Genomic DNA, 13,018 nt, shown 5'->3' with positions numbered 1-13,018 from the left:
TGCGTAACTTGTTAAGCCAGTTTTGTTTGGGCGCGAAGCACTTGAAAGTTAACTTAAAGATATTTAATCTCTGTCAGCAACTTATTTTTATAGACTTGCCTTTTATCTCAAGAACGTGTCCTTGTGAGATGCAAGCAATATCAAAATTTGAGTCTACATGGCACCCTCCAGAATTTGATACTGTTTAGTGTACATACTGGTATAAGTCCTATTTAAAAGCCTGCCAAATATTTTTCCCAAAGTCCAAACAGTTCACGAGATACAGTCGTTCGAGTTGTTGATGCAGCCGCAGAGATAAACGAGGAGGACTTTGGAACTGATTACAGCACTCATCCAAGCATTCAGGCCATACTAATTAACCATTCTTCAAACATGACGACAAATTTCGACTTTGACTTTACTAACTCAAAGTAAATGAAGAAGTTTTTGTCAGAAATGGATACGTGTAAATCCTGTGGTCATGACCTTATACCTCCACGATTACTGAAGGATTCTGCATCCATGGTATTAGAGCTTCTTGCAAAATTATTAAACTGTTCAATCAATCTAGGTCACTATCCTTCACGCTGGAAAACGGGGCAAGTGACCCCTTTATTTAAGAATGGCGAAGAATTTTGTAAAAAGAACTATAGACCCGTATCTGTTCTTTCGGGCCTCAATAACATTTTTGAACGAGTCCTAGCAAAACAACTTGAGCCTTTTTATCAAGATATATTATCAGATTTTATCTCTGCCTATAGACCAAATTACAGCTGTGAAACCTCTTTTTTAAGAATGATAGAAGACTGGAGAAAAAGTTGCGATGGTAAAGAAACTGTGACAGTCGTTTCTATAGACTTGCCAAAGACTTTCGACAGTATCCCTCATGCTCTCTTGCTTGCCAAACTCAAGGCTTATGATCTTGGCGAGATGACCATTTGACTCTTGAGAGGCTATTTTTTTGCAAGGATACAGCGCGTAAAAATTGGAGACACATTTTCTGAATGGGAGTTAGTGAGAAGAGGGGTCCCCCAAGGAAGTGTCCTTAGCCCCATATTTTTTAACATTCACATCAATGATTTATTCTATCACATTAAGCAGGCAAATTTGAATGCCCATGCCGATGATCAACAGTTGCACTCGTCTGAAAAGGACCTCGAAATGCTAAACACACAGCTGGAATACGAACTTGGAATTGCTAACAGTTGGTATGACACTAAAATGGCAGGATTGTAAATCCAGACAAGCATCAGGCAATGGTGATTGGTGCGAATAGTGAATCTGAATTTTCTTTTCCTGTCAAACTCCGACAACTCACTAAGCGCTTTTGTAAATCGGACCTAAATATCAAACTAGTTTTCACTCTTAAAATTAAAAAAATATTCAGTGTTAAAGATCTTACTCCTGATGCTCTAAAATCCATGGTAGTTTTTCAATTTTCTTGTGCGGGATGTAATTCCCGTTATATTGGCGAAACTAGTCGCCACTTCTCTACTAGGATAAAGGAGCACACGGAAAGCGATAAAAACTCGCATGTTTTTGAGCCTTTCAACATAGCTCCTTCTTGTAAGAACAAATACTCTCTTTCTTGCTTTAGTATTCTGGATTCTGCTAACAACTCAATTGATTTAAAACTCAAAGAGGCTATTTTATATAAATAAGATAAAACCTGAACTTAACAATTACAGCATTTTAACACTTTTCTAGCGTTTTAGTCCACACCTTAGATGTTTGGTGTCATGTTGTAATTAGTACCCGCTTTTGTATTACATCATACTGTAAATATTTTATTCATCTACTTGTCTGTTATATAATTACTCGCGTTCTGTTACTCATTGATTGAAGATGGCATAAGCATGCCGAAACATGTCTCTCAAAATAGTTGTCTATTCTTTACAATATTTAAGCTTTAATTGTCACATCTCACAGATGTGATTTAAGGTTAATAAACAATTTGGTGTTCTCAGGCGCGTAGCGTCCTATACGCATATACGCACGTGCGTACTTCAAGTGACCAGAAAATTTTGAAATTTTTAGCAATTGTTTCTATTTTTACGCTCAGTTTACTTTGGTTTCTAGATCATATGTACTTGTGCGTATTTGAAGAAATGACCACGCTACGTGCCTGGTTCTTAAGAGATTAAAAAACATTACTACCAGTAATGTAATGTTGCATTTATATAAAGCTTTTATTATACTACACTTTCAATATTGCTCTCTTACAAGTACAATACAAGTGCAGTACATTGATTCATTTACCTGTTTGGCTGATTAAGTATCACCTCCTCGCATGGCTGCTGACTCTGCACATTGCAGACTTTTAAGCCTTGCTTGGAGACCAAAATAATCTATTTTAAAAGACAATGGTCATACAGAGGAAGACATTCTTCAACCTAGCTTGGTCCTTAAGTTAACATTAACGTGAGCTTAGTAAAGTTAATGCTAAACGGCATCCTGAATGCTAGAAAAACAGTAGCCGAACAAAACTACATTGACGCTGATCGATCAACTGTGTTAAATTCGGCATTGCTTCACTCGAATTTACCCCTCAATGATAATAACTCAGGCATCAAAGTAAGGTGGGAACAATGCAGTTCCTTTCCTCTGAATTATGTATTTAGGAAAGTGTTTCATTTGTTATTTTACTGAAAACACACTATTCAGAAATATGGCGTTACTGAAGTGCCACAAGTTACACAAGTGCCACAAAGTTACACGAGTGCCACAAAGTTACACGAGTGCCACAAAGTTACACGAGTGCCACAAAGTTACACGAATGCCACAAAGTTACACGAGTACCACAAAGTTACACGAGTGCCACAAAAGTTACACGAGTACCACAAAGTTACACGAGTGCCACAAAAGTTACACGAGTGCCACAAAGTTACACGAGTGCCACAAAGTTACACGAATGCCACAAAGTTACACGAGTACCACAAAGTTACACGAGTACCACAAAGTTACACGAGTGCCCCAAAAGTTGCAAGAGTGCCACAAATGTTACATGAGTGCCACAAAAGTTACATGAGTGGCAGGTTACAGTAGTGCCATAAGTCACATAAGTGCCATCGACAGCAAGCACGAATTGGCTTATCTGTTCAATGAAAAAGTTGTCAGTGCGAAATTCTTGGAAGGATTTGCTAAGAGAGAATACCATCCCAAAACTACAAAGTCTGATCTGATGAGTCTCCGCCATTTCTATTCCTTCTGTCTAAGTGAGACCCTTGACATAGACATCTCTCCAGAGAGAATTCTGTCTTTAAAAGAGAAGGTCACAGGATGGTCTACGTCTTTGTGCAAGGGCTGCTCGAAACGATATTGGGAGAAGATGGAAGAGGATCTGCATGCTTTAATCTCTCCAGAAGAGATTGAAAAGTTTGAGAGAAGTCAAGCTGCCAGAGATACCATATGCCTACTGGGTCAGTTATCAGGTGCACATTCAGTGGAAATCAGCCAAAGTCAGTACACTCTCATCCTAGACTTTTTGTTGGTTGAGATATCAATCGACAATGCTAATTGGGCTGGCGCTCTTGCCAATATGAAATTGGGAGAACTAAACAGAGCATCCAAGAAGAATGAAGAAAATGTTGTTTTCGGGAAGGATCATAAGACCCTTTCAACTCATGGACCAGTGAGAATTGTTCTCAGTTCAAGTAAGAACTGAGAAAGAGAAGTAAACTGTGTAAGAGAAGTACGCTCCAAAGTTCACGGCATGACTGGTAGTCCTGGCGAGGATGTCTTTTTAACTTGGAATGGAGAAGCCATGACATACAGTCAGAGAAATAAAGCAATAAAATCTGTATGGAGGAAAGCGGGAATGGAGGGAAGTCCTAGCTCCACTCTGTTTAGGAAGTCGGCTGTGTCAAAAGTTCACACAACCAGCCAAAGCAATGAAGCACGAGGAAATCTTGCTGATTTAATGGCCCACAACATCGAGACTGCGCAAATTTTATCGTTTACAAAAGAAGTCCAAGTCCTCAGTTAAGGCTTCAAGGCAACTACGCAGTGTAATGCGTGGGCAAGGTCAACAAAACCTTGACAAGCAAGAGGTTTCTCCAACCATCTCCAGCCTATCAGTTTCCGAACACTGTGCATCTGAAACATCAAGAGCCTCATGGACCAAAGAAATGGAAGATTTAGTGAAGTGTCTTCAAAGATGAAATCGAAAGCAAAGCCACTTCGATGGAAAATGTAAAATCCAAAATTTCCGACCATCCACAGTTGATGAATGAAGGCCCAAAGAGAATTTTGGACAAGATAAGGGCGCAGTGGCGTTTCAGAACGCCTCCCTCGGTCTCAACAGTACAACCTGTAAATCCTCTTTCTGAAGAAGAAACTCTTGAACAACGTGTAAAGAGATCGCTGACTCATGACAGTGACAATTCAAGTGACATAATACCCCCAACTTTGGGAAGTAGCGTGAGGAGTGTATTTTCAGAGTACGACCTTGAACGCGTACGAGCTCAGTTCGCCTTCATGATAAAGACATCATTCCCAACTGTAAAGCAGAAAATCAAGGAAACCCTTGAACAAGAAGCCTGGGGAAAGGAGCTGCTTGCTAAAGTGCCCTTGGATACTATGGTCAATCGCATAAAATACCGAGAGATGTGTACACAGGGCATTGAAGTAAGCCATCGGGCCTAAAGTTACACTTTTCAATAACTGCACTGATTAAATTCCCGACACTGACATGGAATCTAAAGAGAAGTGTATAAGCAGTGGGACGTTTTAGTGAGACCCTCTTAATGTTAGAAAACAAGTTAAGTTCTTAGGCGTGATAGATATTGATATTTTTGTTGCTGTCAACTTTACAAAGCTACTGTTCAGTTAAGGTTCTTCAAGACTTAAATAGTCAAAAAAGCTTCCAGCGTTCTCAAAATATTGTTATCCTTGAAAAGGAGGAAAATTTCAAGAAGCTTAGGGTTTGTAGTTCGTTTCATGAAGTTTATTGAGTTATCATTTTGATACTTGAAGCCGACCACTCTTTTGTGTTACTAATCTCCAAGTGCTATTAAGAATTTTTAGAAAACGTAATTGAAAGCAGTAATAATTCCAGTGTAACGTCGGAAATGTGATAATTCCATTCAGCTTCCTATGTTGTCGTTGTAAAGATTTCAGATTAAATCCTCTTTGCTTGCGCAAATGGTGTCGTAGTTACGAAGACAAACCAGTACGAGCCGATTTTTCAGCCGGGCTTGTTTTGGTTTATTTCTGTTCGGTTAGGTGGATAGAAATTGAAGAGCATATTAAAAGCCAAAAGAGATGCGAACTGAATCAATCGAGAAACTGAATTACTGTCGGTTGGATCTGTAACATGGTATTTTTAGTTCAAAGTTAATTTGTCAACTGCTGAGTGATCATCATGCAAAAAGAATCCCGTATTAAAACGTGTTTGTATACAGCTACAGTTTCCCTGGAATTAGGGCCGACTGTAGGTGAATGCAACCTCGAAATCAAATCAACTATTACCCTTAAAGCTAGAAAATAAGTGTATGTAGTTTAACTCAGATGTTTATCAAGAATAAGCACGATTTAACAAAAAAATTATCGTTACAATAGTTCCCTATTTTAATTTCGTTACAAAAGTGCCCGAAGTGCCCTATCGTTACCAAAGTTCCTTACCAAATGTTACAAAAGTTCCCTACCAAACGTTACGAAAGTTCCCTATTTTCGTTACAAAAGTTCCCTTTTTTCGTTACAAAAGTGCCCGTTCCTATGGCTCTCTCTCAGCATTCTTTATTGTGCTATCTCGGTAAACATCAAAGACTACGCCAGTACACTAGTGTTCTGTTCCTTCATGCAAAATTATTGACCTCATGCTATCAGCCACCTCTGCAAATGTATTTTGGTCGCCTCTTATCTTCTGAACCATTGTTATTCCGTCAATAGTTTGTGCACACGATTGTGGTATCATATCTACAGCTGGTATATTTTTTTACCTCCCTGGCAAGTGATGCATTCTTTCCTTCCCTCAGCGATCTGATGCCCAAGGCCCGACGCAAATGTTAGAGGGGGGGGGGGGGTGACAGAGGTACATTTATTTTCAGTTTTCACTTCTCAGCTATAGTGATCACTGGAGCAAACTGCACGATCAGCCTCAATTATCACTTCCTTACTTGTTTCACATTGAGCTTTCATCTTTTTTGGGAGATCACTAAATGTCTTCAGTTTAAGTTTCGTCATTGCGTCACAGAACTTTACCTTGGGTGGTTCAGACTTTAGCCTGTCCTTTCTGAAAGTCACATAAGCCATCTGTCCCAAGGCCTCTGCCTAGAGCAAATCCTTCTGTATCTCAGGAGTAGCGAGCTTACAAGTAGAGAGATAAACTAGGTCTTGCTGTTCGCTCCTGAAAGGATTGATCCAACTTAGCTTGAAAGACTACAAGAAAGAGGACTTAAAGCGGTTTTCAAAAACTATTATTCTAGTTAGGAACAGTTATTAGAAAGGGCAGACTTGTCCACTCTACTAAATAGGAGCTTACAGGACCTGTGCATCCTCGTGTATAAAGTAAAGCATAAACTGTGTCCTGCATATTTAAGGAACATCTTCAAAGTACACAATAGTGATTTCAATCACAAGCAAGCCGATTTCTCTACACCCAGGTAATGTAATTTCTGAATGACATGGGAACGAATTACTCAGAAATTAATATTCTGAGGGCACATTGAAGAGGTTCGTGTCGCATCACGGTAGCTTCGGATTATTTAAGCGTTTCGCCGGAAATGAAGTCATTCTAGGTCGGTCAGTCTTAGGTTTGACCACTTTCTTTTTAGAGTTCTAGTATTTAATCCATTCTTGTCAACCATGTAAGTAACAAAAGAAGTACAAGACTTTATCAGCAATTCTTTAGCGGAGAATAATAGAGCATTACTGATGCAAATTTCGAAACTAGTGAGCGATTCCACCGAAAATGTGAAAAAAGCTAACGCCGAAGCTGCAGACGAACAACTGAGACAAGTGAAGAAGTTAAAAAGAGAAGAACCAAGATACTTTAAACGCAAAGGGAATGAAATTCAGTACAAATTTAACTTAAAACTGCAGGATTCCCTAGAGGAAGCGAAGGCACACCTTGAAACAAACGCTGTTGAGAAAGCCAAGGAGTCGTTAACAGAAGGTATGTTGCTCCTCACAAATAGACAAAAGTTAAATTTGTTAGCAGATAAATCTGAATTTGGTTGGCAGAAGATGAAGATGATGGAAAGAAGATACGTAGCGACGAAGAAAGAGCTGAGAAAGCTTTTAAGTCTGCCACCACTAGAAAGACAGCCGAGCAAGTCTACTCAGTTTTCCGCTAGACAAGTTCACGTTTTACTCCACCAACCCAAAGAACCTCCTCTGGGTTCAGTTTCTGGTGTGGCCAGCGTGATCGCTTAAGTTTGTTTAGTTGCTCCTCGGTTGATTGCCCATTAAGACCAGGAAATTGTTTCGCTTGTGGCAGATTTGGGCATTGGAGGTCCGAATGCAACCAGATCGCTCGTTCAGGGGTCACTAGAGGTAACCTTGATAGTAGATGACTGAAGAATTCATTCGTTGACGAACAAAGTAAGTGTGACATTTCCGTTATAAACCCTTTCAGTGATTTGGAAAATCCGCGTTCCCGTCAAGGTCTCGTCCAAGATTCCGAGAACTATGAGGTTGAGTCGCCAGGCACTAGTGGCCGCTATGACTCTGTCATCCCTCTGGTTTCTGTTAAAGGGAAGCTGTCTAAATTAATTGCATTTTGGCATTCCATCGGTGCACCAGATTTTATCTTGAGCGTCATCAGGGACGGTTATAAGATTCCCTTTATTTCTACGCCACCACCTCACCATTCTAAGAACAATTCATTCGCCCTAAAAGAGCTGGGTTTTGTTACTGAGGCTATTTCTGAACTCTTATCTGACAATCGCGCAGAGGAAATATTCTCTCCTCCGGACATCATCAATCCGTTGTCTGTTTCCGTTCAAGCTAATGGTAAAAAGAGACTGATCTTGGATTTAAGGCATATCAATTTGCATATATTTAAACAGAAGTTTAAGTGTTAAGGGCTACATACCATCAAGAGTGCCTTATCCAAAAATTATTTCGTATTCTCATTTGATTTGAAAGCAGTTTATCATCATGTTGATATTGTAACGATGCTGTGATTTCATAGGCCCTTCGGGCATGCGCAGTAGAATGAAAGGTATCCCGGATGTCGTTGTTGTTGTCTTACGCCTAGTAATGGCAGGCTTTTATGAGACCTATTAAAGAACCGTTGTGTTGCCATTGTTCTTGTACTCGTTTGGACTACGCTACAGATATCTTTCCAGACCAACGCAAATATCCGGTTTTCTCATGGGATTTTGGCACATGTGTTGACAGGTTTCAAAAGATTGTAAAATCGAATCTACTTTATGCATTTTATTAACATAATTTATAAGTATATTACAATAGTCATCGATGATGTCAGCTGTGCATATTACACGAACAATCATCCTGATGTTTAAGGCTGGGCGTTTAAAGAAACAACTGGGGAAGTGGATGCTAGAGGAACGGTCAAAAGACAAGGGATTATCTTATAGACTAACTGGGAAGGACTCTTCGCTTGTGTTACATGGTTTCGTGTATTTCTTAAGTGCAATCAAAGGAGATTCAGAGGACCCCAAATTACTCATGCAGCTTATGTACGTTGTTTTATACAATATATGAACAATGTACCAGCTGTGCTTTAATTTTCTCGATGTACCCTGTAACCCCTCAAGTTCTCCAAGAATTGCCCAAACCTATGCCACGACTACTTCAAAGCAGTAGCTCTTTTCACCGGCTCAATATCAGGTACTGTCTGGAGTATTGGCCACTTAGTTCCTTCTCGCACTCAGTGGGTGTTTGACAAATATGGAACTGGACTAGGTATAAACACAATGCAAGGACGACGAGAAGCTAAGCATGTTCAGATTTCTAGCTCTGCCAAAAACAGTCTTTTCAAAGAACGCTGGCCTAAAGTTTTCTGACATGACTAGATCAGTAAACTTTGGCTTCCCCTTTGGCAGCCATCACTTTTAAAATTCTTAGACTTTATACTAAAATAGCTGTGAAAGTCATCACAGATCATTTACATTTTAAGGGGACTGAAAGGAATATTTCTGTTTGAATTCTGACTCCAAGAGAAAAAATTCCAATGAAATTATGTTAAAAAAATTTAAAACCATTCATCACTAACTAATACTCTTGAGTATCACGTTGCTGTACAAAGAACGCTTTAGAACATGATACGACTTTTTGTTTTCTTCAAATGTAGTCTTGTTTCGTTTTGATTGCGTGATTATAAATATCCGTTTTTGGCTAGCCGCACAAAGAGTTGTTTCAGTTTAGTTTCCTTTATGTCATAGAAGTATATTGGGCCTTTTTTCACACGGACATTTCAGTTTTAAGGAGTTGTCCCAAGAGCAAACAGGAGTTTTATATAAGTCTTTTGGTGTTTTTTCACAACTTGAAGTTTTCTCATCACCGGAGTCAAGATCAGACAGAAGTCAAGATCATCAAGTTTCTGTTAGTTTTTAGTTGTGTTTCCTGTCGTCAGATTTGTAATTTAGCTCATTTCCTTAGTTCAGACAAATCGTGCATTCCTTTCTAGTTTTCACTGCAAGTGTTACAACAAGTCGGCTAGCCTGTTTAAATGATTAAGTCCAATAAAAATGTGTAGAGTCTCCTGTCCGTCCTGTACTTCACTGTGGTTGACCTGGCAAACCCAATTACATTGCACCCCATATCTGCTGTGCTGGGAACGCAACATTGAGTGTAAATATGTCAATAAAATCATGTACATACCTGAGACTTATGTATTATAATTATGTATTATGCTTTAAACGTGCAAATCGGTTGGGTATTTAATAGTAACCCAACTCTTAGTTACTATGTCAGTAAAAACAATATTGTCTTATTTATAGAAGTAAATTTCAAGGTGTTATATTATGGGGTTATATCTTTTTTAATATATCGTAGATAAGACATATGAACTAGCGAGACTCAAATCGTTAAAGAAAAAATTGCTGGGCAATTCTAAGTATCACTGACATGTGTCTTCTATTCAGTGTTGACTGATCCTGTTACAATTTCACTATCCATTGCAAAATTTTGCCCTCACAATCTCTTCTTTAGCATTGTAGACCATTGTTGCCTTCTTCTCATCATTGATGATAAGCTTTGGTTCTCCTTTTCCTCCACTGAGCTGCTTCATGAACTCACCACAACCTTCCAATTGGTTAAAAATTGTAAGACCACTGATCCTGGTTTCTCTTGAACTTCCAACCCACATCTTGCTCTACAAAGAATCTCCTTATGCAAGAGATTGAGAACCTCTTGTGGCATGGGAAGGTAAAAAAACCATCCACAGATGTAATTTGCCCATCTTTGAACTCAGACAGCAATTTATTGCAGTCTTTGTGTGAATCATGCTTTGTTGCAGCATGGGATACAGCTCGCCAACACCATACCATAAATGATCTAATAAAGGCTGGGGGCGTTTATTAAATTTCAAGGGTACAAGGGGGGACGTTTAAAAGATAAGAGGCATTTATTTTAATAACTGTAATCTGGTAACCTAAATACGGTATTATAATAATCTAAATGACAGAGCTTTAGCAGACTATCAAGTCCGTCCGCTGATAAGTCTAAACCGTCTACAAATCCATAACGGTATATGGTACATACAAAGTGGCAGAAAAGGGTACTGGCAGTTCTTATAGCTTAATGTCAACATTTGAGTCCTTGTCAAGCACCATGGTATTTTCATCGCCTGCTTCTTCGCTGTCTGAGTTAGTTATTTCTTGAAATGGGTCTGGAAGAGTCGGCTCATCAAACACGGAAAGTTGTGCCTTCAACTGCTCTGCTCCTGCTTCGTATGGTTGGCCTTTGTTGAAATAATGGATCTCTGAATCTAGAGAGCCATCAATGGCTAGATTTAACGCACAGGACTTAAATGATTTTGTAATTACCTCAGTGGGGAGCTGTGCCCAGGTGGTCTACACCCATTCTACAGTGGTCCTTCTTGGTGGCAGTCGCATGTCTCCTGCCTCTGTAAATTCTTGCACACCACTAGCTATCCACTCATCATACTGTTCAGATACTAAATGCTTTGAAAGGCTTGTTCCAGCTTACATCTGGTGCTTGGACGTATTTCGTGCAACCACTAGGACTTGATCGACATTTCCTTTCACATGATAGTTTCCACACCAACCTTGCATGGATAAGCAGGAACTTTTAATTACTTTTCCACTCTTATTTCCTAAGCTGCACTACTGCAATTAAGATGGGTATAGCTCTATACCAGAGCTGGGAATTCTCGCCTAAGTTTCCTATTTTAATGACCTCGCATTGATTGCATCCGTCCTTTTAATTTGAAATTCTTTTTGTTAGAGAAACAGATGGGAATATTTAAGTAGTTTTCGTTTAACTTAAAGAGATCTTTACTGCTTCTTTTGTGTTGCTGCTCAAATATAGTTGATTTGGATAACAATAGCAATTCGCACCAGTTAGCTTATACTACCTTGTACAGTTTTGTTGATTACATCCTTGATTACTAAACTGAAGAGGCTAGAGGTCATGTCACTTGTTGGCCTGACCTAGAATAAAGTTTACTGTGGAACCAAAATGCAGTCTCATCCTTGACGTCCGTACAAACTCGCTGGAAGTAGATCTCCGTGTACCAGGAAATCGTGATGAGTTTCCATTCTCACTGCTGAGTAGTCTCTACCAAGTTAATTTTCCCAATGTGGGAAGGTTCAGTTTTTCCAGTATAAACACGAAAACCTTATCATCACACATTTTAAGTTAAAGATGGTGTAAATTCCAATGAAAAAGACGGTACGACAAATAAAACATCGCCAGAAAATTCGAACCGACATGCGCAGTTGTTATGGGACACTTAGAAACATTTCAGCTCTATTGGCGCTTTTCAATTGAAGAAGACATGGGAGTTGTTTTCTAAATCTCATCTGTGAAAAATAACTCGTAGCGATCGGACTTGGGGGCATCTCGTTTTGATCACACATTCCGAAACTTTTGTTACGAGTCCCAGTCATCATTGCAGACAAGAAATTCGGCTCGGTTTTCAACAAAAAGAATAGCGTAATTCTATGACATGTTTTTCAGGGTCAAAGCAACTAAAAAGGCTTTGGGAGCAAGACTTATCAGCTCACCGCAATGCAACAATATGAACACTATTTACCTTTAGGTGCTTCGGAATCGGTGAAGAAAAGATTCGACTACATCTCTGCAAAATATCTCGTTAAGACAGCAAAATCCTCGTTCGGTTTTCGAAATTCATTTTTCGAGATTATTGAGCTCTCCTCCCAGAGGAAAATGTTGAAGAAAAGAGGTCGAGAGTGGACCCAAAACACTTCTCAGAACAGTCGCCATTTTGTGAATTAGCCTCCAGGCCTATAATTCAATGATATGGAGACTGGGTACCAATTTAGGCCTCAACAAATAGCATTTTAGCGGGTTTTTTTAAAGAAAAGGCGCCATTTATATTCCAAATTTATAGGGTTCATCTAGCGGTCTTATTTGCATCACTCTAAACGATGTCTTCCACTTACGATGAAAGCTGTATTATTTCCTTCACTGACTGTCCCAATACAAACCTGAAATACGTTTTAGAGCAACGTGAAAAAGGTAACGAAGTGTTGTTTTGGCTACAAATCAAATGCGATGCTCTTGCTTCGTGGAAGAAGCTCCTCAACGTACAAACTGGTGTCGGCCGGTTCATCAACATGGTAAATCTTAACATACCAGGTAACGCGTTTAGATTAAATCCAAGCAGTGAGAGGTTGGAATCGAGACTGTATGAGCTTGGAAACTTGGCAGAGGCTAAGAGAAAGCTCTTAAATAAGAAGGGCAGTCCAAAACAGAGGAAAGCATTCCTTGCCTCCTACAAAAAGATAAGTGTTTTAGCTGGTGAAGTCATAAGAGTCGATGAATGGAGAACAAAGATTTTTAATCTTGAAGAAAAGCTGGGTCTTGCAAAGGAAGAAATAAACCACTGGAGGGAAAAATTTCATGATCTAGAAAAGGAAAAGGA

General features: G+C 39.3%; 1 pseudogene; it reads left to right on the top strand.

The window, feature by feature from the left end:
- The first annotated feature begins 435 nt into the window (after positions 1-435).
- On the top strand, positions 436-4,701 carry LOC111346527 (uncharacterized; annotated as a pseudogene).
- Positions 4,702-13,018: the final 8,317 nt, after the last annotated feature.

This window comes from Stylophora pistillata, chromosome 6 (genome assembly GCF_964205215.1).
Source record: "Stylophora pistillata chromosome 6, jaStyPist1.2, whole genome shotgun sequence".
NCBI lineage: Eukaryota > Metazoa > Cnidaria > Anthozoa > Scleractinia > Pocilloporidae > Stylophora > Stylophora pistillata.
Note: the sequence above shows the minus strand (reverse complement) of the source record. Positions and strands in the feature narration are given on the sequence as shown.